The 23,788-nt window shown below is 43.2% G+C and overlaps 2 long non-coding RNA genes across 2 annotated transcripts in view; both read right to left on the reverse strand.

The window, feature by feature from the left end:
• Positions 1-10,808, reverse strand: part of LOC148223349 (uncharacterized) — a 40,380-nt gene extending 29,572 nt beyond the window's left edge. Inside the window, exon 1 of the long non-coding RNA XR_015804562.1 lies at positions 5,388-10,808. This is a non-coding gene — a long non-coding RNA (uncharacterized LOC148223349). The remainder of the gene's footprint in view (positions 1-5,387) is intronic.
• Positions 10,809-15,411: 4,603 nt separating this feature from the next.
• On the reverse strand, positions 15,412-23,272 carry LOC148223351 (uncharacterized). Its single transcript, XR_015804561.1, has 2 exons — positions 20,433-23,272; positions 15,412-15,629 (listed from the first exon to the last, which is right to left on the reverse strand). It is a non-coding gene; the product is annotated as an uncharacterized LOC148223351 (long non-coding RNA).
• Between the last annotated feature and the right edge of the window lie 516 nt (positions 23,273-23,788).

Below are 23,788 nucleotides of genomic sequence, written 5' to 3' on the forward strand. Positions count from 1 at the left end.
GTCTATCTGCACTATGCGAGCAATGGTGTTTGGTGCACTGGTGTGCCTTGGTTTTGGAAAGCTCTGCACTGTCACACACCATGGTAACACCCAGAATATGCTTGCTGTTGCTTCCCTAGGCTGGGAAATCTCTACAGGCCTGAATGTGCTCTTGTGCTGAAGAGCTTTCTTGTGCACAAAAGGAATAGAAGGCGGCTCACCTTCCCCGTGGCTGCTGCACAACAACAGGAAGCAATAGTGCCTCTAAGGCTTCAGTGCTGTTCAATGTTTCTGCCAAGGTTTCTGACGGAAAAGCAAGCCTTTCTTCAGTTGTATTTTGTTGTTCTGGTTTCTATTGTTGTTGGTTTTGCTGCTGTAGTAGTATTATTATTAATTATTTAAAATATTGTTTAGATCCTATTAAGGATTAAAGACTCCAGGGAAAGCATACTTGATGTTAAGAAATGGTAGGATTTGAGCTTTTCTCATTGTAAGTATTGCTATACTTCAGTGATATATTTTAATCTAAATCACTTGAAAAACTGTCAACAGTACCGTTAATGGATTTAATTAGAAATAATACTGTTCTGACCTTTCTCCATCTAGATATAGACATTTCACCCTCCAAAAATGCATTTTTAAAATTCACTGATGACATATTGTTATTAATAGTCCAAAGACCATTGATGATATCCACAGATCTAAAGCTTTTGATTTAATCATCATATTCGCTTGATTAAAGAAACTGCTATTCTTTGGTCAATTATTCCTGCTATTATCTTGATTTGATTTCCATGGACCATTGTAAAAATGTGAGACAGACAAATTCTAATAAAACTGCTACGTACATGTGTTATTTGAAAATGTTGATTTACCCTTATTTGAGCTGGAAAAACAAAACACTCAATAAGGAGCAGCTCTCCAAATTGAGTACAGAGACCTGGGAACCTCTGTTTTTCCAGTTTGGCAGAATCCTGTATTTCATCAGAGGTTAATGGTACCTTGGGGTAGCTGTAAATTATGCCAAGTCTCTTCTGGAAGAGATTAAATTAGGCTAGATGAACATTGTTGAGCACAGTCTGTGCTGTGACTGATTGGCATGGGTCTGTCAGAAAAGAGCTGGAGTTTTGTCTCAGTAGAAGATCTTTCTACTTGGACTAGGCACTGTGTAGGAAGTCCTGGTTTTGTCTGTATTTCCCAAAACTCTCAGTGCAGCAGCCTAGCACATTTGAAATGAAAAGATTTTACTCTCCCTTCAAAGCAGCCCAGCTAGGTCTTTCAGGACCAAGAGAGTCTATTTGAGGAAGTTTAATCCTGTGCTGGCCTGTTTGAGTCACCTGCACAACACAGAAGGAGGCCTGTGCTTGCTCAAACCTGCAAGTTTTCTTTAATGCCTTAAATGCCAGATGTCAAAGCACAATTTAAAAAAAAATCTTATTGGCAGATTTCAGAAAATATCAAAAAACCACCCTTGTGCCCTCTAAGACAGTGACAAATCCAAATGACAGCAATGAAACCAGTCGCTTTTCTGCAACTACTTATGTGACACCATTACCAAGCAACCTTCAGGCTGTAATCCCACATGAAAGCTACATTTGCATCCTACCTGTTTACATGAGCATATTTTCCAGTGAATTCTCTGACAGTGCAAATATGTTGTTTTGCTTTTATAAGCTCAGTAAGACCTTACAAGCTTACTCACTTACTGAGTTAAACTACATCTGATTCAAAAATCTTGTTCCTGTTATGAACTGACACTCTTCTTCATGTATCTTGAAAACATCTCTGAATCAAGTGAGTTTAGTCATGTGGAAGTTTAGTCATGTGGGTTTATTTAATATATTGCACATTTAAAAATCTGCAGCTTTATTCTTGCTGAGTTTGTTCCTACATCCTGCAACTGACCCCATATCTTTCCAAAGAGAAATTATTTGCTTTCAGTTATGCTAAAACATGATCTATAATTACAATTCTTCATTAAAGGAGCTATCTATACATATACAAGGTGGGTGGGTGTGTAGGTGGGAGGGAGCATGTGTATGAACTTTGTCCTTAAGGAAAGATTCCCGAAGTAGTTGTGTTCTTGCAGTATTCCCTTGGAGATAATAACACCATTTCAGAACATAATAGTCACCAGCTGGAGTTCAACCTACTTTAAATAGAGAATTTGAAAGAAATTTACAGACTGTTGTCCTAATAGCACAAATACTCTGTGGCCGTGTTATGCTATGCTAACCTGACTGCTTATTTGCCATGATATACATGCTTATTTTATCTGCTAGCTAGCTCCAGCAGAGGAAAGGGGCTTCAATATGAGACTCAGTCATAGAATCATAGAAATTAAAACTGTGAATGAACAATGAGAAAATCTAAGCTTTCTCACTCCAAAGCTAGGATACTTCTCATTATATATATTTAATAATGCAGCCAAACTTCTTCGCTTCTCTTCTCCCACATAATGAAATCTTTACTGACATTTTTCAAGTTACTTTTCTGTCTAATAAATTCTAACCTTTAGGAATGTTTAAACACTTGATTTATATCTTCTTTCTCATGACTGTGTACCCTAAAACTGGTGCCTTAAAAAGATTTCTCTCCTACATATGTGAAAACTGTTACCATGTTGCTCTTACTCACAATTTAATAAACTAGATGTTTTCAGCTTCAAAATTGCTCCCAGATTATTTTTCCACTTGATAAAAGTGATTTATATCTTCTAGGGCTGGCTTAAAAACTTGAAAGGTTTACACACGTTTTTCTTTGTTGAATTTGCCACTTGTTTCCCTATGAAAAACACTTATCCAGCTCAGTAGTGAGTGAAATTCATTATCATATAATGACAGCTGGTTTTATTACATATTTCTTTCCCCCGTGGCATATGTTTTCAATACTGCTATTTATGATACAACTTGAACGCTCTAACAGATAGTCAAAACCACACAAGAGTGCAAGGTTCTGAGCCAGATGAAAATTTAAAATAAAAAAAGGATTTCAGTGTCAGTGCCATGATTCAAATGTTCATTTCTCAGCCTAGATGGACTCATAACTAGCAAATTTTGTTATCATGCCTTTAAAAGATGTGTTTTTCTCTCACTCAAACTCTATCAAAAATCTTTCTTAGTAAAATATTGAAAGTTCTTATATGAATTAGTAATGCAAGCCACAATAATGTTAAAGATATTTTGTTTCTGAGACACAATTTGGTTTGGAAATTTAACTTTTTATTTTTAATTAGCCTTTATAAATATTGTATTATTGATCTACTTGAGATACATTGTCTGTCTGTCCTTGTACTCCTCATAACCTCCAAAATTCCTGGCCAAATCAGAAAAATATAAGAATGAGGTGAAAGCCTTAAAGAGAAGTCTCACAAGTTTCATTTAAATTGATGTCTAGATAGAGGACACAGAGCCAGATTGCTGTCCCACTAGGAATAAAACATCAGTGACAACTCAGCAGTTACCTTTTTTGATTGACCTCTTGCTACCCAGTCAGCAAGTATTCTGCCAGCATGGCAGTGCAAAAGTAGCTCTGAGCTACTGAGAGCATATAATGTCCTCTGCACAGCTGATATCTGCAGACTTGAAAGGCAGCTGAGCAGACTGGAAAGGGGGAAGTCTAATGGAGTTGAGCATAAACCTCAGTATAAATGGTCAAAGCTGCTGTAATGGGACAAAGGAAGGGATTTAAGACTGTCAAGTACAAATCCTCAAAACATGACTTCATTAGCTCTGCTGTTCTCAGAACCATTTGTTTCATTGTTTTCATTAAAACAACAGAAACCAAAACACAACCAAGGAACCACAATAATAAAATGGCTCCTCATTACAATGAATTTTGCACACCAACAGAAACAGAAAATAGGCTTGGTATCTAAAAGAAAATGCATTTTCCCTTTTGATTGTATAGATTATACACAGCCAAATAAGTGATCACATTATAGAATTTGGCAGAGGAGCTTGATGGGACATGGAGCTACATGATATTTCAGTTACAGTGATAGCATCTGAGGAGTCCATCTCAGCACCCTGCTGCACTCAGCACAATGCAAACATATGAAGGAAACAAATAATTTCCTCTTTCCATCTGATTTTGTTTTCACCCATCATCTTTTATGTCTCCATCTGTATATAAGGATAATCCCAAGGGCTGAAAAGGAAAACCTCATTCATAACAAACACCTAAAAACACCTAAAATCAGTTCCCTATGAAAGCTACTCTGGCAGCATCATACTTGTTAGTTTTTTAGTGGGTTTTTTCAGTGGTGCAGAGATAAAATGACTGTGTGATGGACCCCAGAGGAGTAGTCCCAGCAGTATTCTGTCAACTTGCTGTCGATTTTCACTCCTTCTCACGCCACCACTGTCAACTCGTGAAACTGGACACTGTTATGGATGCAGTGAGATCAAGTTGCACTGATATTGCAGAGGTAGATTTGTGAGTCATTAGAGAACATTGGGCTACTGGGCTTCTGATCGGTGCTATCTTGTGTAGTAAATTTATCTCAGAGCAGAACTAAAAGAATAAAAATATGTTTGGCTAGTTGTTTTATTGACTGGTTTGAAAGAAAAATGAAAAAGAAAGGGAGGGAGGAAAAAAAAGGGAAAAAAACAAGGAAGGGAAAGAGGGAGAAGAAAAGGAAAGGGAAAGGGAAAGAGGGAAAGGGAAAGAATATTGTTTCAATCCAGAAAATAAAAATGAAAAAAAAAAATTAGGGACAAGACCCTTTAAAATCCCTCACTAATTCATACTAGACATTATCGACTTTTTTAAACAAAGTAAGACATAACATAATCACTCGGTAAAGGAAATATTTCAAGAGATCCTTTTCAATTTTTTTTTTTATTATTCAGGATAAGTATGGGGGAAAATTATCCAAACACCAAAAATTATAAACCTAATATTTTTTCTCTCCCTACTAAATATCAAGAGATTGCTTAGAAATAAGTGATTTTTAGAAAACAGTCTAATCTCAATTTTCATTTACGTTTTCTGAGAAGTTGGGTAGACTTTTTGCTAGTAACTGGAAATTTTCTTTTAAAATTAGAGTGCCACTTTATAAAAAGGGATCTGAGATTTTACGAGACTAGGGATCAGAATTGCATCCAGCACCAAATATCCCTCCAGCTTGTGGTGAGGTGGTAAAAAATCCATTCTTAGGAATCTTTCACTGCTGTATTGGTTCACAAATATCTCATTAGCTTCTCCTTGTCCTCTCTGTTTTAAGGGTATCAATAATTCACTAGGAACCCATACCAGTAAGACAGTATTTCTAACCCAAAAGGTTACAAAATCAACTCCAGGGAGCCAGCCTCCATCTAACCTCCTCCAGCTGCTTTTGCAAGGTACACTGTGAGCACCAAACAGGATATATTCCCCAAAACTGTGGATATAGGCAGACCTCTTACCCTTCAGCCATGGGATAACAGCATGGGCAGTACAGGTATGGGGTGGTACACATCTTTGTCCTTACTTGACAGAGAGGAAAAATTGTATCCATTTTGTGTCATTTCACTGTCATATGGAAAGAGAAGAAATGGCAGACTGCTGTCAGATAGCATTGAAAAATCAGCACTGTAGAATCCTATTCAAAGTCCTTCCCTTAAAATTTTCTGGGAATAAGAATGCTCCATGCTCAATAGAAAATAGCCACAGCTTGGTCATAACTGAGGAAACACAGCAGAGAACTGTTTGCGATAAAGCTAAAGATATCTTTTTTTCACCTTTTGTGACCCCTTCCTTTTGTGCTCTAGAGGTTCTTAATGAAAAATGTGCACTCAAAAGGTATATATCTGTTTTTCACAATCTAGCATGTGCAAAGAAGAAGCTATTCATAGAGGCAAATGCCCAGCATCTTATTTGAAATACTGTTCCTGCTGATAGCAGAATGGCACTCAGAACAGAGAGTTTGTATTTGGACAAAACATTTTTTACAGTTACTATGTGATATGACAAGAAGAGAGTACAAAGAAAAGCAATGAGAGGAAGGCAAGGACAAAGCTGATGTGGTTTCATTAAAATTACTGTAATTACAAAAGTTTTCAGCAGTACAGTATACGTGGGTGCACAGTTCTTTATTGAATACTTGAAATACATCACCTGCTTCCCGAGAATGATGACTCCAAGTTCAGTACTGGCAGGAAGATATGGGGGATCTGATGCCATTTCTAGTCAGGCAGTTATATTCCCCGATCATCGTGGCTTCTTCCCCTGCTCTTGTGCATCATGTTCCAACTCTCTAAGTGGAGTTAAACCTCTCAAAGTCACTTTCAGAAATGGGTCCACAGCACAACAATTTGATCCCAGGAACAGTTTTGTTGGCTCCAGAAGACTTTAAGCTGGGTAGGTGTTTTACTGCTCTCTGGATCCAGACACAGTTCTCATATTCAGGCGTAAAGATGCCACAAAACATTTCCAGAGAACACTTCTCTGTTTTTGAGGAATGTGTTTAGCCAAAGAAACATAATTAAGACAGCATGTTTGGACTTCACTTATTTTTTACTAGATTTCAAGGAAAAGCAAGCAAAAGAGTTTTTCCATCATCCAAAGCAATAGAGCCAGGGAAGACCATGTCATGACATTCTCATATTTTGATACTGCCCATAAACAGAGAAGGGGCAACTCTGCTAAAATGTTCTTCCTGACTTAAAGAAGCATTTTTTAAAGGGTAATGGAAAGCACTGCACTGGTGTGGCTTTATTTGCTTACTCTTTTTTGTAAATAAGGGACCCAGCTTTCATGTCACAGGAATAAACAGAGGAATCATCTTTATCATCAACTCACTTGATTCTGTCTTTGGTAAGTCATGCAATAAGCTAGTAACATGTCAAGTCACTGATGTGCTTTGGAATATTTTTTTTAAATAATTATGATTTGGGGATTTTTTTCTCTGTCCAAGCCCAAAGGGTCTTGTATGCTGCTTCCACTAATGTAGCTACTTATGCCATAAAATACTGCTGAAATCAATGGGACTATTTATGGAGTCATTTGCTATTCAAAGGGCTTGATTCTCTGATTATTTATTCTGTTTTTTCAGTAGTGTTACTCTGCTTACTTGAACAGAGTTACTTCTATTTTAGCTGATGCAAAAGAAACTACAGTCAAAGGTGACAGAGTCTGGCACTAAATGTCTTTGAAAATAGTTGCTTCAAAATAAAGAAAATAATATCTTTGGATAAGTGCAAATCGCAATTTAACAAAAAGCCCAATCTGGACTTCGTATGTTCAGTTGGATATTCTAAACAAAAATGAATGCTCAAAGGTAGCATTATTTTTGAAGCTCAAACATTCCCTATAAACTTGACAAATAGCATCTGTCTAGAATTAAATCCTGCTTCACTGATGTTGTTAAGAGACCTTAAACAGAGATCATATTTCATCCTGCAGAAATAGGCTTACAAAGGCTTTTGTTAACAAATTTCTTAATTTCATAATGCTTAGATGCCAAATTTATGGGCCATTCCAGCATATTTCAATTATTTAATTGAGTCCACAATCTGCTTCCCAGTGCCTCCTTTCCCAAGCACCTCAAAGATGTGAATGGAGACCAAGCCCTGGGTGAGATGGATAATCCTGATAGCTGCAACTTCCTATTTCACAATTCAGGTCCCAACACAGGTGTCCTGAATGCCTGACATGTACAAAGCTTATCCTCTTGCAGGGTGGCATTCAAAAGCTCCCCTTTTTGACATTTCCAATGCAGGCAGGGAGCAAGAAATTATCTACAACAGCTTGTGTATGAGCTATTGCAGGAAATAAAAAGGCTTCTAAGAAGAAGCAGACTTATTGTGCCTGCTTTGCATGGCTTCTGAGTAAATGTGTGCATACTTTCAGATTTTATGCACATGTGAAGATCAGCTGTCCCGGTTATGCATGGTGGGTGGCATGCTGTGGCAAGAAGAATGGGCTCCACAGTCGTAATTGGTAAGCTTCTGATGAGCTGACTGAGCACAGTACACATCATGTAGCACTTTTCACATTGCCAAGTTAACAGCTATCACCAGAGGTAGAATTTAAACTGCTGGAATAAACAAAGTCAAGGGGAAGTATCTTGCTGAAATGTCACCTCCCACAGAGCTTGTACTACATTACTATTGTAAAGGTGCATATATAAGATTTCAAATTTTATATTATACCTCAAAAGATATTCTTCAAGAATGCAAAGCATACATCAAGGGCAAACAATTATCTTTCACAGAGATTAAATAAGATTGCCATTTTTTTATATGTTGAAAACTTCCTGGTAGGTTTCGGATTATATTTTATTATCCAATGTGATCTGTCTAAATCAACTAAAATAGTTCACTTGAGGAAAAAATTTAAGTAATTTGTGGTTATAAAGTTTTAACTTGCCTGCCTTACTTTGTCTGAAAGACAGGGCTATAATCTTGGACAGCTACCAGGAGAATTAACTTGCTCACAAACTGGAAGAACCTTATCTAAGTGAGAAGCGTACTGCAGTTGGAGGTGGAGCTGCTCAAATGGCAACACTGTGCCAAAGTAGCATCAGAACTGTGGGTCTAAAGACCAAATGTCTTCCTCTTTTATTCTGTCCCTTCTATCATAAACATAAAGATACCTGAGAGAATAGAGAAACTCTCCAGCTGGAGCTGCTGGCAGAGCAGGGGTTTGAAAATGTGAACTGAAGAGCAGGGTCAGAAGCAAAGCAGTGTGCACAACGTCAGGCCTATAGGTTTCCTTGGGAATGTCTGATGCTGGAATCCTGAGCAGACTGTGCTGCAAAAGGGAGGGCTGTGCTTCATGGAGGGATCTACAGAGCTGGGACAGTGGTCCAGCTGAGTGCTGAGCTTCATCTTTGGCCCTATTCCCTGTACTTCAGGACCAAGGCACAAGACAAGGGTCCTGAAGTGCACTGACAGTGAGTATCTGTCGGTGCTGGTGGGACCTTAACTAGGGGCAGCCCCAACAGCAGAACAGGAAGATGTTGAAGGCTCTGATTCCAGCTAATACTGTCTAATATATTGTTTATGGACACTGCACAAAGACTAGGTATCTAAGGAAAAGGGCAGCATGTTTCTGTCCCCAAAGGAGACAACAGACTGCATGTGTCACAGAGACTGATACAAAAAACACATTTCCAAATTGACACCCGCAAATATTGGTGAGGTGCCCTGCCCTCTCCAAAATTTCTTGCTCATGCCCTAGCAGATCCTGCAGCAAGATGCCATGGTCCATAGAAAGTGTCAGTTTTAACTGTGGAGCAAATAGAAAGGGTGGGAATGAGTGGAGAACGGGATGGTTTCATAACCATGCTGGTCAGAGAGCTCCCAGTCCTGCCTGTGGTCCGGAGTAGACCAGCAGGTGCCGTGGCCGGGTGGTGGGGAAGGAGGCACCGGCTGCTCCGTGTGAGAGGCACAAACTGAGCCGTCGCACAGCTCACTGTAGAGTGTTTGCGGGCAGCCAGGATCATTTTTTGTTCGCCAGTGGCTACACGTGTCACCCAATGTGGGGCACTGTCACATACTGTCGCTGGTAATAAAATGAATAGCGGGAATATGAGAACTGAAGAAATTCAAAGAAGACCGAGAGCCCTCAACAGGGAAGTGTTACCTTGGAATAAAGAACTATTCTACTTGAAATCCTTGACATACACGGTAGCACTGTATCTTATTTTAATTCTTCCCTCCCCAACCCTTCCTTGTCCCCCTCGCTGAGGTCACCCTGATGCAAGCGATGTATGAAACACGTGCATGTGAAAGCGCTATTACTAAGACTGTGGTATCCCAGAGTGGTGTCTATTTCCCTGCCTCTGGCATCATTCCTCTTCTTGCGCTGGGGGCAGTCGAAGTGCTGCTAACAAATTAGAGAATCTATCAAGCTTCAAAAGGGACAAAGCCTGGTCAGGAGGTGTTAAAGCAGATGCAGCCCTGCACTCAGGGGGGAAGGCAGTCTCCGGCAATTTCGGGCAGGGAGCAAGAACAAGGTAGTCCGCAGGACCGAGGAGAGAACCCGAGCCAAACCCTCGAAAGACTCTAAAGGGTTCCTGCCCTCCTAGCTGCTTTGGCTTTTGATTGTTCTTCATCCATGATTTGAAGAAAAGGGAAAAGTATTCTTTTATGAAGGGGGCAGACAAGTAAATTATTATTTTGGTTCTTGCTTGACTTGAGGGCTAGAGATTAATCTATTTAGCCCTTTCGCTGGTTTGAATTAATGTCAGGAGGAAGAAACGCACCCGGGAAAATTAGACAGGAGAAGGATCACCTTTAGCTAAAACCGTACTTTTCGTGCATTAGTTTATTTGTGCTTATTTTTCCCACGTCGGTTCTCCGATTGTAAGGAAATATACCAAGTGCGAAATAAACGTTTCGACAAAGTAAATAACTGTTATTACTTCTACACGTCCATAAATATGGTCTAAAACCAATAATTGATCACAGTACTTTTCATTTCTCTGCTTCCACTCACTGAAGGACACCGTGCAACGAAAACCGCGGAGGGCACGGAGCGAAGGAGCTGGGGAGAGAGGGAGAGAGGGCGGCCCTGCTCGGAGGCGGTGGTCCCGCCGGGAAGAGGTGACACGAAACTTCTTCCCGGCAAAGGAGCTCGGAAGGGCCGTCTGAGGAGTGTGGCAACGAAGAAGCAGCTGGTTTTAATAAATAAATAAATAAATAAATAAATAAACAAATAAATAGAAAGAAGGGCTGGGGAGATGCTGCCCAGGTGGATGGCGAGGACGGAGCTTACAGCTGGGATAGGGAGATCTGTCCCCCCGTCTCGCAGGACCCCATTTTTCCCCAAAGACCGGGGGTCAGCCTCCTCTTGACACGGTAACGGCGCCCGGGAGGGCGATGGGTCTTGCAGGACATGCCAAGGGGCGCGGGCGGAGGAAGGGGGGACCCGAGGGTCCGTCCTGGCTTGGGCCGGCGCCGCCTCCGCTCCCGACACGTCGAGGGGCATTGCCTCAGCTTCCCGACAGCTCCGCAGCCCTCCCCGGCCTGCCAGGGCGGCGGGGCTTGGGAAAGGGGCTGGCAGGGTTTGTTCATTCCCGTCGGAAGCGGGGCATCTAAGGCGAGATATATGGCAATGCTCCCAGGTATCCCTTAGAGACCTCCTGTGGCGGCGTCGGAGTGTTTTAGCCTCCTCGTCTCCAAAGGAGTCGAGAGCAAAGACCCGCTTGGTGATAGTCCTGCTAACACCAGGCATACTGGAGCTCCTAAGAAGCCCCGGAAAGGGAAGCTGACATGACTGCTCGGAGGTGTCCGCCAGCGGACACCTTTCCCTCTTAAGGGAACGGTGCTCTCGGTTTCCTTCCCACAGCTGCTGCAGTGCGAGGCTGCCGAAGTGAGTTATCACCTGGGAAATTAGATAGTCAAACCTAACCGCTTCTGCGGAAATAGGGAAAACACAAGGAATCAAAAAGAAAAAGAAAAAATAAAAGGAAAAAAAAGAGAGAGAGGGAAAAAAAGGAGAGAAATTATAGGTCTCAAATTTTCCTTAATTTATCTTCCTAGGCTTCCAAGCAAGAGGGAAAACGAGCCCTTATCTTTTTTGCTAAAGAAATTTCTGTGCATTCCCGATCGGAACCACATCTCTCCACTGCCAAGCAGCTCTCTTTCGAGTATGTTCACATTAGGTATGATGTTCATAATAATAACAACAACCCCGAGAATTATGAGACAAGAGCACGTTTGACAGTGTTTGAGAAATTCAAATACAGCTGCATCGGCTTTGTCTCTGGTTCAGTCACATTTATTTCCCTAGGCTAGGCAGACAGCCTGAGTGAAGCATGACAATGAGGTTTGTAAATAGCAAATGGAAGGGTTTGCTGGGTTGTTGGGTTTATGTTGGGTTTTCTTTTTTCTTTCTCCCCTCCCTGTTTGATTTTACTCTCAATCCAAATAACCTTCCTCAGTGAATGTTTCAGACAAGAGAATGTGAGCGGGAGGGGACGAGGGGGGCTTATAATTGCAGGTTCCCTTTGGAGCTGGAATTAAAACGCTGACGGCGTGTGTTGCAGAGGAAAGGTGCAGAGGCAGACTCCGCTCTGACTGCAGGACGGCTATGTTGTCACTGCTATGGCGTTTATTTACAGCCAAGCACTTGAGGGCGAACGACACTTCAAAAGCGCGAAAGCTGGGGGCCCTAGTCTCTATGCCGAAATGCCAGGAGCACCCCAGGCGGGAGAGGGACCCAGGCCCAGAGACCCGCTGGGACCTTACATCCGCCCAAGGAGCGCCCTAGGGCCAGTGCTGCCTCTGGGCAATTTCACATTCGCACCCTTCCTGCGCGTCCCGAAAGTGGGGTTGGGGGCAGGGGAAAGATCAGCTGGAGACGGCTTTAAAATGTCTTAGTAGAGCGAGTAGGTGAACATTAGGACAGTGCATTTCGATCGGTTATGTTGCCAGGTTCAAGTGCCCTGTGCCTGGCACTGCACACAGAGGTGTACCTCAACGAAAGCACTGAGGATGGGGTGAAAGTAATAATTTCTTTTGCTTGCACCAGAATCCTCTCCTTTATTCAAGTCAGGTAGTCACTTCTACAGACCTCTCCTGCTTTTTCTGGGTGAGAAATGTATCCCTGTCTTTTGTCAAGCTCTTATTCTCACCCTCCCCGTAGCATTGTCTCAGGAAAAAAATAAATAAATAAATAAATACATAAAGCAAAAAGCCAACAACCACTCAATTTACTTCAACTACTTAGACCAGCTAAAATACATTTGCAAAAATGTCTGCAGCTCTTCAAAACTTTCCCTGCTTCCTTATCAAAGCCATCTTCCCAGTGGAAGAATTGGGAGAGCTTGTTTATTTGTTTTGGGCTGTCTCAAAACTCTCTCAGTCTGTCACTGGTTATTGCCTAGCGTGCCCGTCTCCTCACGGGCGGCCTCCCTGGGAGATGCTGTGGTCCTGGCAGCTGGATCCGAGATGAGAACTTCACCTGATGAACAAATAACCCCCAAAGTTTCCCGCAGAGACTATTGTGCTTTGCTAAGTTTTACTGAACATACCAGTAACTATTTTTCTTGGGCTCTTTTTAGCCACCGCGGCTTCAGCGAAAGCCTTTTCTTGTGGCTGCCATTGCAGTTCCTATTCATGGAAAAGGGCAGGAGACCGACGTCGGAATCCTTATCTTCTCCTGGGAGGGCAGGAGGGAGAAACGAGTGGAAAGCTTTTTCGCTTCGGGAAGCTTGTCACGAAGCGGGAGAAGCCTGTCCCTGCTCTCCTTAAGGCAAGGAACGGGGCTGCAATAATAGAATACAAACATGTGTTTTGTTTTCCATTAACTCGATAGACCAGACAAGGTCTGCCCCGGGGAAAAGATGACTTGAGCTGTTAATGAGAGCTGACACTAGGATTTAAATAGTGAGGGCTCCTTTCGCCAGCGGTGTCTCCGCAATATTGTTGGGGATTTTTCTTTTTTTTCCCCTCTCCTCTTCTTCTTCTCAGGTCTGGGAGGTGCCCCAGGCAGTGTGCGCAGGGACGGTGCCTACCAGCGGGGACATCGCTCAGGGTGAAAGTGGCAGGAACTGCCACTCCTGCGCGTCTGCTTTTTTTCCAAGGAGGTCCTTTAGAGGAGAGGGAGGGAGACGAAAGTGCTTATAATTCTTTTCTCGGTGCCCCATGTATATATATGTAAAACTGAGTCTCATTTTGTACTGGTAACAACACTGCACCGAAAACTTTAGGGCTTTTGAGGGGGAGTACAGCGGTGGCTGATGCTTAGAAAAGCGGCGGCCGGCTGGTGCGGGCTGGCCGGGGTGCGGGCCGCGTGTCCCGCTCTGGGGCAGGCCGGGCCGTGCTCGCTGGCCCCGGAGCGGCGCGGCGGGCACTGGCGGCCCGTGGCCACTAGATGTCGCCGGCGCCGTTCGGATGGCGCTCCGTCCCCGCTCAGCCGCCGAGCGCGGCCGCCGCCGCTCCGGCCCGGGCACGGCCCGCGGGCACCGCTCCGCTCCGCTCAGCTCCGCTCCACACGGGCCTGCCCGGCCGGAATCGCACACGAGGACCGAGCCCCGGGGGAAACCTCGGAGTCCCAGGGCCGGCAAGGCTTTCTGCGGCCCCGGCCGCGGCTGGCTCTGTTGGCGATGCGATGGCCTGCTAGGCGAGGGGCTTTATGGTGTGAATTTCAGCGATAAAAGGGTCTCTGCGGAAGACACGCAGGAGGGCACCTTGGTAGCGTGTTCCCGTGGAGATGTACGGAGTTTGTGCTTCGGCCGGTTTGCAGGGGGCAAAGCACTGCGGGTGCTCGGCTCCCACGGGAATATGGTCCATCGGTAAAGGGTACTGCGTACACTGGGATCCCCCGCATGGAGCTCCGGGGCCGCCAGAGGCAGATGCGAAGCACGAAGTCGGCGGCTGGCCCTGGGAAAAGCTCCCAAGCTGAGCATTTCTGTTGTGTGAAGTGCCCGCATTAGCAGCCCGAACACGTAGGGAAAGGCTGACATCTGCGATTTGGTACGAGGCACCCGAGAAATGACAGACCTCCCGGTTCAGAGGGGCGCCCCCGCCTCGGCTCCCGGTGGGGGAGGGACCCACCGAGCCCCGGCGGCGCCTGCGGGAGCGGCTTGCCCCAGGGAAGGAAACCTCCTCTCCCGAGCTTTCCTCGAGTCTGAAAACAGCTACACGACACAGTCTCTAGATTTGGAACGTTCACGGTCAATGCCCAGAAGTGAAAAGATAGAAGGGGACCTTCGGTATAAACTTTGCGCCCCATTCCAATGGAAGTACAAATAACAATAGTTGCCAGGCTTTTGTCCCCGGTTTACAAAATAGCACGTAAAATAGAGGTTGCACCGTGGGTCATTTTCCTCAGCCTTTGTGCCAACGCATCTCTGCCTTCTGACTCTTCACTGTACAGTTTATACACCACCCCCCTACCACCCTCTCGAATTTTTCAAAGCCCTTTCATATCACTGGCCTGAAGTAGAAAGAAACCAGAGCTACTTTATTCTACAAGTGCTGGCGAAACCCGCCTGGGCAGGAGAGACCCTTGGGAGCCGGCAATGAAGGCGCGGTCGGACCGAGCTGCGCTCGCCTCACGGCAGGAGGGACCCGCTCGGATCGGTGTGCGGTCCACCCCGCTGTGAGCTCGCACACACACACCTGAAGCAGAAATTTGGAGACTTTTCGGGGGGGAGGGAGTAAATTTTAAAAATGGAAATAAGAGAAGAAAAAAAGAAAAATTCGTTCGGAGTTAAACCCGAAAAAAATAATTTTAAAAAGCTCCCTGGCAGAGGAGTCCTGAAAGTTTCTTCTAGCTCTCTTCGTAATTTCTGCATTCTGTAGTTTGTACTGGGGTGTTGGAGTCGCGTCACGGAGTAATATGCCATTTCCATGGATCTGTGTTTGCATGGTCAGAATAGTAAAGGGCACTCTTCTCACTTCGATAGGTTTCCGAGCCCTTGCTGGGCTACGGCTAAACGGCACCTTTAAGTACCAAGATATGGGGCAAAGGATATATTATAAGAACGGATGGGAGTATGCTTGGCATAGTTGCCATTTATTGGACTATCCAAAATTAAATAAAAAGTTACAGATAAAGAAATGTTAGGTATTCCATGACACAATTGTTGCACGAACTGCCTTCAATTAAGTTGTTTTGTTTTCAGGGCTGTTCTGCAAGCGTCTTCCACACGGTTGGTGGAAAGGAGAAATCTCATGGGCTGTTCTGCATTTTCAGAGACGATCAAGACAATCCTGAGAGGGGGGGAAAAAAAAAAAAAGTCCCTTTAGAAGGAGAAAAAGTACTGCTTCAGAGAGTTCAGTGAATTATTTTAAATGCCGTATCAAAGAGAAAAGGCCTCCTATAACAGATTCCTAGATCGTGTCAAATTATAACGAATTGAGTCACAAGAAGCAATTACAAAGCAAATATTGTGATCGGTGTTGTGGGTAAAATCGGAGCCGGATTTATAGAGGAATATTAACTCAGATTTACTTTTTTTTTAAATCAACATTTATTAGAATGATGTTAAGCCTAGAGACCTCTTCCTGTAGATGGCGTCCTTTGGGTACCGAGTAATCAATAAAAGTACAGTCATACTCAGGAGACTTTATTAAGCTTTGAATAATAAAATAATTAATATATTTTAGGTATATTTTTATTGAAAGTGAAAACCTCTGGATTTATAGTAAGCAAAAGTGTGTTTCTCCTTCACGTGGATGCAAATAAAATCTGTTTGAATAAATAAGTTGTTTCTGAACATTTTGTTGTCAAAGTGTTAAATGTCCCCGTCATTTTTATTCAAACACTAACATGATTACAGCCAATTATATATTCACCACTGTTCTTTATTTTAGAGTAATTGTACTTGTCACTAATAAAACAGAGACATAATGGATCGCTACTGTTCTGAATTTTAAAGCAATTTTCTGTAATTTGATTGAATTATACATCATCTCCACTACTTTTTTATTTCTATATTTTGAAATCCTATTTTCTTGAAAATTGCAGTTCTATTCCTGTTTTGTTGATCCTGAAGTAACGAAACCTTCTGTAACATTTATAAATAGAGCCTCGTCCCTTTTGAGATGTGGAAAATCATCATTTCAATCCCAACATACTGAAAGCTTTAGATTGAAAATCTGAAAGTCCGGAGAAATGCCTAAACCAGACCGTTGGCTCAACACGCTGTCCTCGGAAATGAGAAGAACAAGCAGCGAGGGAAAAAATCTCAAGTGTGCAAGGGAAGGATTGATGGCTTTATTGCAATGATTTAAGGAGTTTCTTGGGGCTCAAATATAGAAACCCATCAAGACAAGCAGTTCAGTTGCTAGTATTTACCACGGAAGAATAAAGACACGGAGGAAACACACGTCAATTATATTCCTCCAAGAATTTAGAGCTACTATATACTGTCCGTATGTTCTTTTAGGTAGGCAATCATAGGTGAGAAGCCCAGAAGTGACTTGGCTATCTTTAGGAACGGACAACAGAGGCGCAGAATGATGCAGAAGTATTTGGAGACACCGTGAGCACATACAAAATACTGCGGTGAATTATTCTACTGCTCCTCGGGTCGTTTCTCTGAGAATGAGTTCTCTGAGGGCTGGAGTTTTGTTGTTGTTGTTTTCCAAAGCCGAAAGCATGCCTTTAATTTAGCAATTGTATCAACCATCAACGCGGAGATGTATGATCTGCGTTGTCGACAAACACAAATCAAAAAATGATACAAAGGCTTTCACAAGTTAATTTCATATGACAAAACACGTGCCCACCACAACATACAAAGTTGAACTACGGTTTGCAAACCGTGCGATTGGGTAAAAAGATATTTTTTTAAGTACAGTCAAAGAGGAATGTTTTCTCCATTACTGTGTATGGCAAAACTAAGGGAAGGCGCATGAATGCGCGGGTGGCTCACTGTGAGATGCTTTCCGTGAAGCTTTAGAGGGACATGATACCGACCTTCAGTGAGAACCAAGCTTGTTGCTTTTGCGGATTCCCTCTTTAGTATGGCCACAGAAATTAGGTTAAAGTCGCCTTGGAAGGCAGAAAAAAATAATAATAAAGAACTACTAGTATCGTTTAATTAATTCCAACGTGTACAACGACTTGAGAGACTTTTCTTTGTCCTTTCATTGGTGTTTTGAAATGAACGCGAAAATAAAGTGTAATGTCATCCTCTGCAATATTCTGCTACAAGACAAATGGAAATTACTTATTTGTTAAGTTTCCGTAGCTACGGCATGATTTCATTACTTGGTGGCGATTATAGCTCGATTATAATAAACACTGTTTTCTAAAAACTCCTAGGAAACATAACCTCAGTGTGTGTGAGCGTCTATGCAAGTGTCCAATCTAAAAGATGGAGAGGAGAAAACACACCAAAGGGATGCATCCCGGGAGAAATCTTTCTACGTTTTTTCTCTCCGCATTGTCAATGCCGGGAGAGTCTGTCTGCAGCCACTTCATTTTCTTGGTCAAATTATTGTCGAAGCAAAACTACAAGCCCCAGGCTTTAGCGAGGCATGGTCCGTGCTCGGTGGGAGGGACACAAATGGGATTTAACTTGTTGCCAGTCATTTTTGTGTGTTTGTTTGTTTGTGCTGGTGCTTTAAAAGCGAAACAAATTCCAGAAACAAAGCGGGGGGGAGGGGGAGGCCGGGGAGAGAGGGAGGAGGAAAACAAGCTCTATATAAAAGGCATATCATATTAAAATAATACATGGACACACCCACTGATATCAAGGGTACGATAACAGCCCTTCCCCAAGAAACTTATTTCTAAGTGGTAGCGGTTATAATCATCCAGCAAGTCCCTTGCCATCACTCCCCCCTCCCTCCGCTAAAGAAAGGAAGAATGAAAGAAAGAAAACATGGAGACCACCCTGCCCGATATAAAAAGTGTTCAGAACAAGCTACACAAAGAGGCAGATCCTGCGAGCCCTGCTTGTGCCAGGACACCAAGGAGCGAGCAGGGTCCGCTTCCCGAGCAGCCTCATTGGCGCTAGCGCCAGCCCCATCACCCCGACACCCGCCGAGCGAGTCCGGCCGCGAGAGAGAAACGGCACCTCCTCAGCCTGAGCCCCGACAGGGGAAAGCCAACATCATCCTCACTCCTAGGCTGCCAAACGCCTTCTCCTAGGGGGGTGGACAGTGGGTTCTGGCTTGCTTTCTACACTGGGCATTTTGCTGTGGTTACAAGGGGACCCTGGGGCGGGGGAAGATAGGAGGATAGGGGAGGATGATGCGCTTTTGTAGGCCCTAAAATTGGATCCGCAGCTGACCTGGCCGAGTCCGAGACCCCGCCGAGCCGAGGGGTGCGCTGGAGGCGCGGTGCGGGGACAGGCCCGTGGCGCACGGAGCAGCGGCGGGCGCGGCACGGCCAGGTAGGACGGGCGAGGGGCACCCCCGGGCACCGGCGCCCCCCCGCGCCCGGCTGCCTTTGGCGGAGCGACGGAGTGGGAACAGCGCTGGGAGACAGAGAGAGACCGTATCTGTCCTTCTGCTGGGGAAGGGGTGGAAGCCGGGGAGGGGGGGCGCGTGGAGGGGGGGGAAAGGGCGTCTTTTCTCTCGAGTCACCGAAAAACTGCAAAACCAGATCCATGCGTCATTTGCCAAAGATTATGTTTATAGGAGGATAAAGAGCTTTAGAACAACACCATGAAAATATTCCAGCAACAGTTTCTTAGGAGTCAAAGAGCAGATAGAGGTCTTCTTCAAGCACTACTTGGAGTTTGGTTTGTTGGGGTTTTTTTTCTCCCCAGGTCTTTCTTTTTCCCCCGTATTTTATTTCACATTCTTTGCTTCAATATCACAACGCCGACAAAAGCCCCGGCCTAGAACGTTTTAACAGTAAACCCAACAGAATATAAAATTATGTGTTTAAATGTCGAGAACGGAACAAGGCTTTTAGCTTGTTCATTTCTCCCTTGCATTTTACTACCGTCGTCCGCATAACTCTGAGAATAATTCTTAAAGGATATTTTAATTCTTTTGTTTGATTTCTGAATTAAGGAGAGCTTTCATTACACAGGTATGCCTATTGCCTATGCAGGTGTATACGGCTGTATACGGTATAACGGCTCTTTTCTGCAGACTGGCATATAAAATCATAGCGATATTTACGATCTAAAAACCCGCAGGTCTTCAAGTTGGCAGTGAGTATAAAAATATTCTGCTCTGAAAAATTCTGGTAGTGGCAGCTAAACACAATAAATCTAGTGGATGCCTCTAGACTCCCTAGATTGACTTTCTGTGGATGGTATTCTATAGCTACAGGAATAAATAAATAAAATCTTCAGCTTTTAATTAAGGCGATTTAATTCAGACCTCTCCACTCAGCGTAGTCGCCGTGGGAAATGTATACTCCAATGTTTACTCGGATCTCTTTCTGTCACTATTCTGTCTTGTTTTACGCTTACGACATCAGCGAAGCTTTCTGGCCCCTACAGCCATTGTTTCCCATTTCGACGTTCTCCGTTCAACCTCTGCCCGCCCAAGAAACTCCCTAAAGTTCAACAGGAGGGGAACTCAGTGCACTTAGTTTATTAATGTCATTGTTTTAACGCTACCTCTCCCCTAGTTGCGCAGGCTCCTCTAAGGTACACAGTGCCCTGCTGGCGGCTCCTTATGGTACAGTGCAGCTTCTCAAAAGATCATCGGATGGAGAAATTTAGCTCTTTTTTAAACATTTAAGCAACTGAGCAATTAGTTCTGAATGGGGTGGGGGGAGGGAAGACTAGAGAGCTTAAATAAGGGGGGGAGGGGGGAGAGACACAACACAGCTAGCCCGAAAACAGAGATGTGTATGCATGGGAGGGAAACCTAAAAGGTTTGTATTTAAAGTGTGCTTGCAAGGTCTTCGGCACAATATGTGCTGCTCTCCCTAAAGGGGCACCGAGTGCCAATAACCATTAGTCATCCAGTAGGGACCTTTCATTACAGATTTATCTTTAGGGGGAGTTCCCCGAAGGGAACATAGCTGCAGATTTCAAACCCGGTCCAGTTACAGTTACACAGTGCGTACCTGCTGCAATAGAAGGGAGAGATACTTACCAGAGTTTCGGGAGTGCGCGGATAGCACCAAGGTCTCTGCAATGCTCCTTTCCTCTGTGGAATACTATCTTGCATCCGAGGCAGTTCCCAGTCTATATTTGATATTAACAGCCTCAAACACGAGGCTCTCCCATAGACTTTTTTTTTCCAGGGTTTTCAAGCAAATTTCTTGGTGCCACAATGTTATGATGGAAGGATGCTGAAATGACAGGCCTCGTAGACGCTTGTCTTAATCATCGGCTTCTTAATTTAGTTTTAGTGCTGTGGTTTTGTGTGTGTGCGCGTGTGTGTCTGCGCTTGTGTGCGCGCAAGAGAAGCCTCTGACAACCTGCAGCTTCCTAATGACTGACGAGGCAGGGCTGCTGCAGCAAAGTAACACTTCCCTGGTGTGAAGACCTCTTACTGGGAAGTTTAGTTCACTACTGTTCTCGCAATCCTAATCGTATAACTTGTAACTAAAACCAATGGAAGAAGGATATAGCATGCTAAATAGACTAACTTCTAATCACTAGAAGCTGTTGAGGATTAACTGGAAGCTGGCTAGAGGCGGATACCTAAACTTAAATCTACAAATGTGAGAGAAGTCTGGACCATTGAATGCTTCTTCCTCTCTCTCTTTGCCTCCATTCATCCATCCACCTTCAGACCCATTCACTCCTCTTCAAAATGTTTGACTACCTCTTTCTCTTTGTTAGAGCACTGCTCCGTCCCCATTCGCCATGCCTTAGCAGCAGGATATCAGTATCTGCTGAGCAGTCCTTACCTTAATTGCCTCAGGTAGCCTGGAATAAATAACACAAGTTTATAGTCAAGGGGGAATAGAATTATATAAGCGTACATGGAGGCATTTACTGTACCGAATGTGATATTACTGATAGTTAAACCAAAGTGTCCGGACTCGTTTCATGGAAGCATGATGCCATCGAAGCGTGGTTATTAAATACCCTTTCTTCATGGCTGAAAAAAAAAAACTCATTCATTTCTTAAGCTGTCAGTACATTTTAGCAGCTTAACCGCCTTGAAAGAGCCCGAGAGTACAGAGCCACTATACCCGTGTGAAGGAGGATTGAAGGCTGAAGCTGGGGGTGGTGCAAGGCAAGTACGCTATATGCATTAAGTGTACATTGGAGAGGATCATTTCTTCCTTTGGCCTTTAATTTTAAAGCAAAATAAAAATAAAAAAAAAAAAAAAAAAAGGGGGGGGGAGGGGAAGAGGGAAGTATGTGCTTGAAACACTATCCCTACGAGTTATACCCAAGTGCTGTACGGAGATCGCTGTTGAATGGCACTTCAGCCAGGACGTTTCAGCTCAGCTATTCAGCTCCATTCTGACCTCGGAGCTGGATACTCTCAGCCCATCCCCGCCGCTTGGTTCGGTCGATCCGCAACGTCGACGAGCGTGCAGGTGAGGCATCATTCACACTCTGCAGAGCCGGCTCCCCTCTGCACACCCACCCGCATTTCACAGGGCTGGGGCTGTGTGCCTCCGTTCCACGCACAAGCTTCTGTTCCAAACACTCCACAAAGCCTTTCCTGTTAGAAAATGCTGCCATGAGGGACTTTCTTAAGAGAATTTGGGTTTAGCCAGAGTTGAGTAGTCAAACCTGCCACTCATGCAGTGCCCCAACGCACAAAGGTACCACTGGAGTCATGTTCGGGGCAGAGCTCCAGAAAGAAATGGCGTTAGAGCAAGACTCTCGCATTTTCAAAGTAAATATCTCTAGTCTTATAAACGGTGTATTTTCTGCCGAAGGGGAAAAGAAAAGAAAAAAAGCACTCGAAAGTTATAGTCCAGCAGAAATTATAATTGACGTGGCTTCTCTTACATATCCTTTTCTCTCCTGTAAACAATGAATTAATCTTCATGGATTTAGAAAGATATGTACTACATATCGGACAAAACATTTCCTTTTTTGGTAGAACTGTATATCCACGGCATTAAAAAAATATATAAATCCTAAGTTTGTGCACAGAGTTTTGTTCCGCATCTTTGACAAATGACCAAATGTTAAATCTAGATCATCAGATTGTTTTTAAAGTGTACTTCTTGCAGTGTTAGCCTTTTGCTCAGAAATGAAAAAAAGATAAAACTTCTATTTTCTTCCCTGCTACATTTTCATTCCTGATCAAAACACAAAGTAAACTCAGCTTTGACCTAAGAAACACCTCAAGGCATTAAAATTTCAACAGGCAATGTCAGTGTTACATTAAACAAGAACTCCTCCAGTTTGCTACAGAGCTGGGATTTGAATAAAATGTTCAATGTTAACAAACAATACACACGTTTGGCACTTTGTGTATTAAATGGATCAAAGAGATTTGATAAGGCACAATACACCATTTGTACAGACCTGATTGAGTTAATATAATATCAGCAAATTTTACAACGAAATGAATCTGTTTCTTTTCTTTGTGTTTAAAACCAGCACAGATTACAAATTTTAATGATCTGAAAATGTTTGGTATACAAAATCATGCTTATTTCAGTATTAGCAAAAACACAAGAAATTTTTCAACACAAACACCCAGCTGTGTCTATTTTAAAAGCAGTTCAATGACAGCTTGCACTTATGAGCATGCAATCAGCTAATTTCGCTTTTTTTTCTTCTGTGTTAATCAACACTTTCCTTCCTGCATATCAGAGTACAAATAGTATAGTTACTCCACATCAGTAAATGTTTACGTAACCTGTCCTTTCTCAAGAATCTGGTTACACCGAATCATTACATGCTAGACCGAGTAGGAAAACGCACTGGGCCCAGCCACCCTAATGGGATCCTAGTGCACCGTAATGACACATATTAGTTAATGATCATCGTAATCATAATAATATGCAGAAAGCTTACCTTTCCTCTTACCCCTTGCCATGGTAGAATCATATAACATCCTCCTCATTGCACTCTTCTTTAAGAAATCCCATACATTGACTTCAGTGTTGAGAAACGAAATAATTATAAATTGTCAGGATTTTAAAAACCCCCAAACCACTTGAATTTCTAGCAAAAAAAAAAAATTCCCAAACCAAACAACAGAAAAAAGAGTGGTTGCTGATCATTAACTTGTATGTGTGTGTGTGTCAGTAGCAACCTGTTATGAAATTGGTTAAATAAATACAATTGTGGTAAGGTCATTCGAGGTTAATCCAATGCACAGAGTTCATGCCATCCCCAATTGCAATTGTTTATTACCGGTCCATTTTACTTGTCCTCGTTATTTACTGTCTCTTTCCCACACTCGCTTTTCTTCCCTCCCTCGTACACACATATACACAAACACATATATAAAACGCATGTCTGCACAGAACTACATTCATTGCATTGTGTTCTAACCTGAATTTCCTTGGGATAAATTGTTTT

This window comes from Sturnus vulgaris, chromosome 6 (assembly GCF_052056855.1).
Source record: "Sturnus vulgaris isolate bStuVul1 chromosome 6, bStuVul1.hap1, whole genome shotgun sequence".
NCBI classification, from domain to species: Eukaryota; Metazoa; Chordata; class Aves; order Passeriformes; family Sturnidae; genus Sturnus; species Sturnus vulgaris.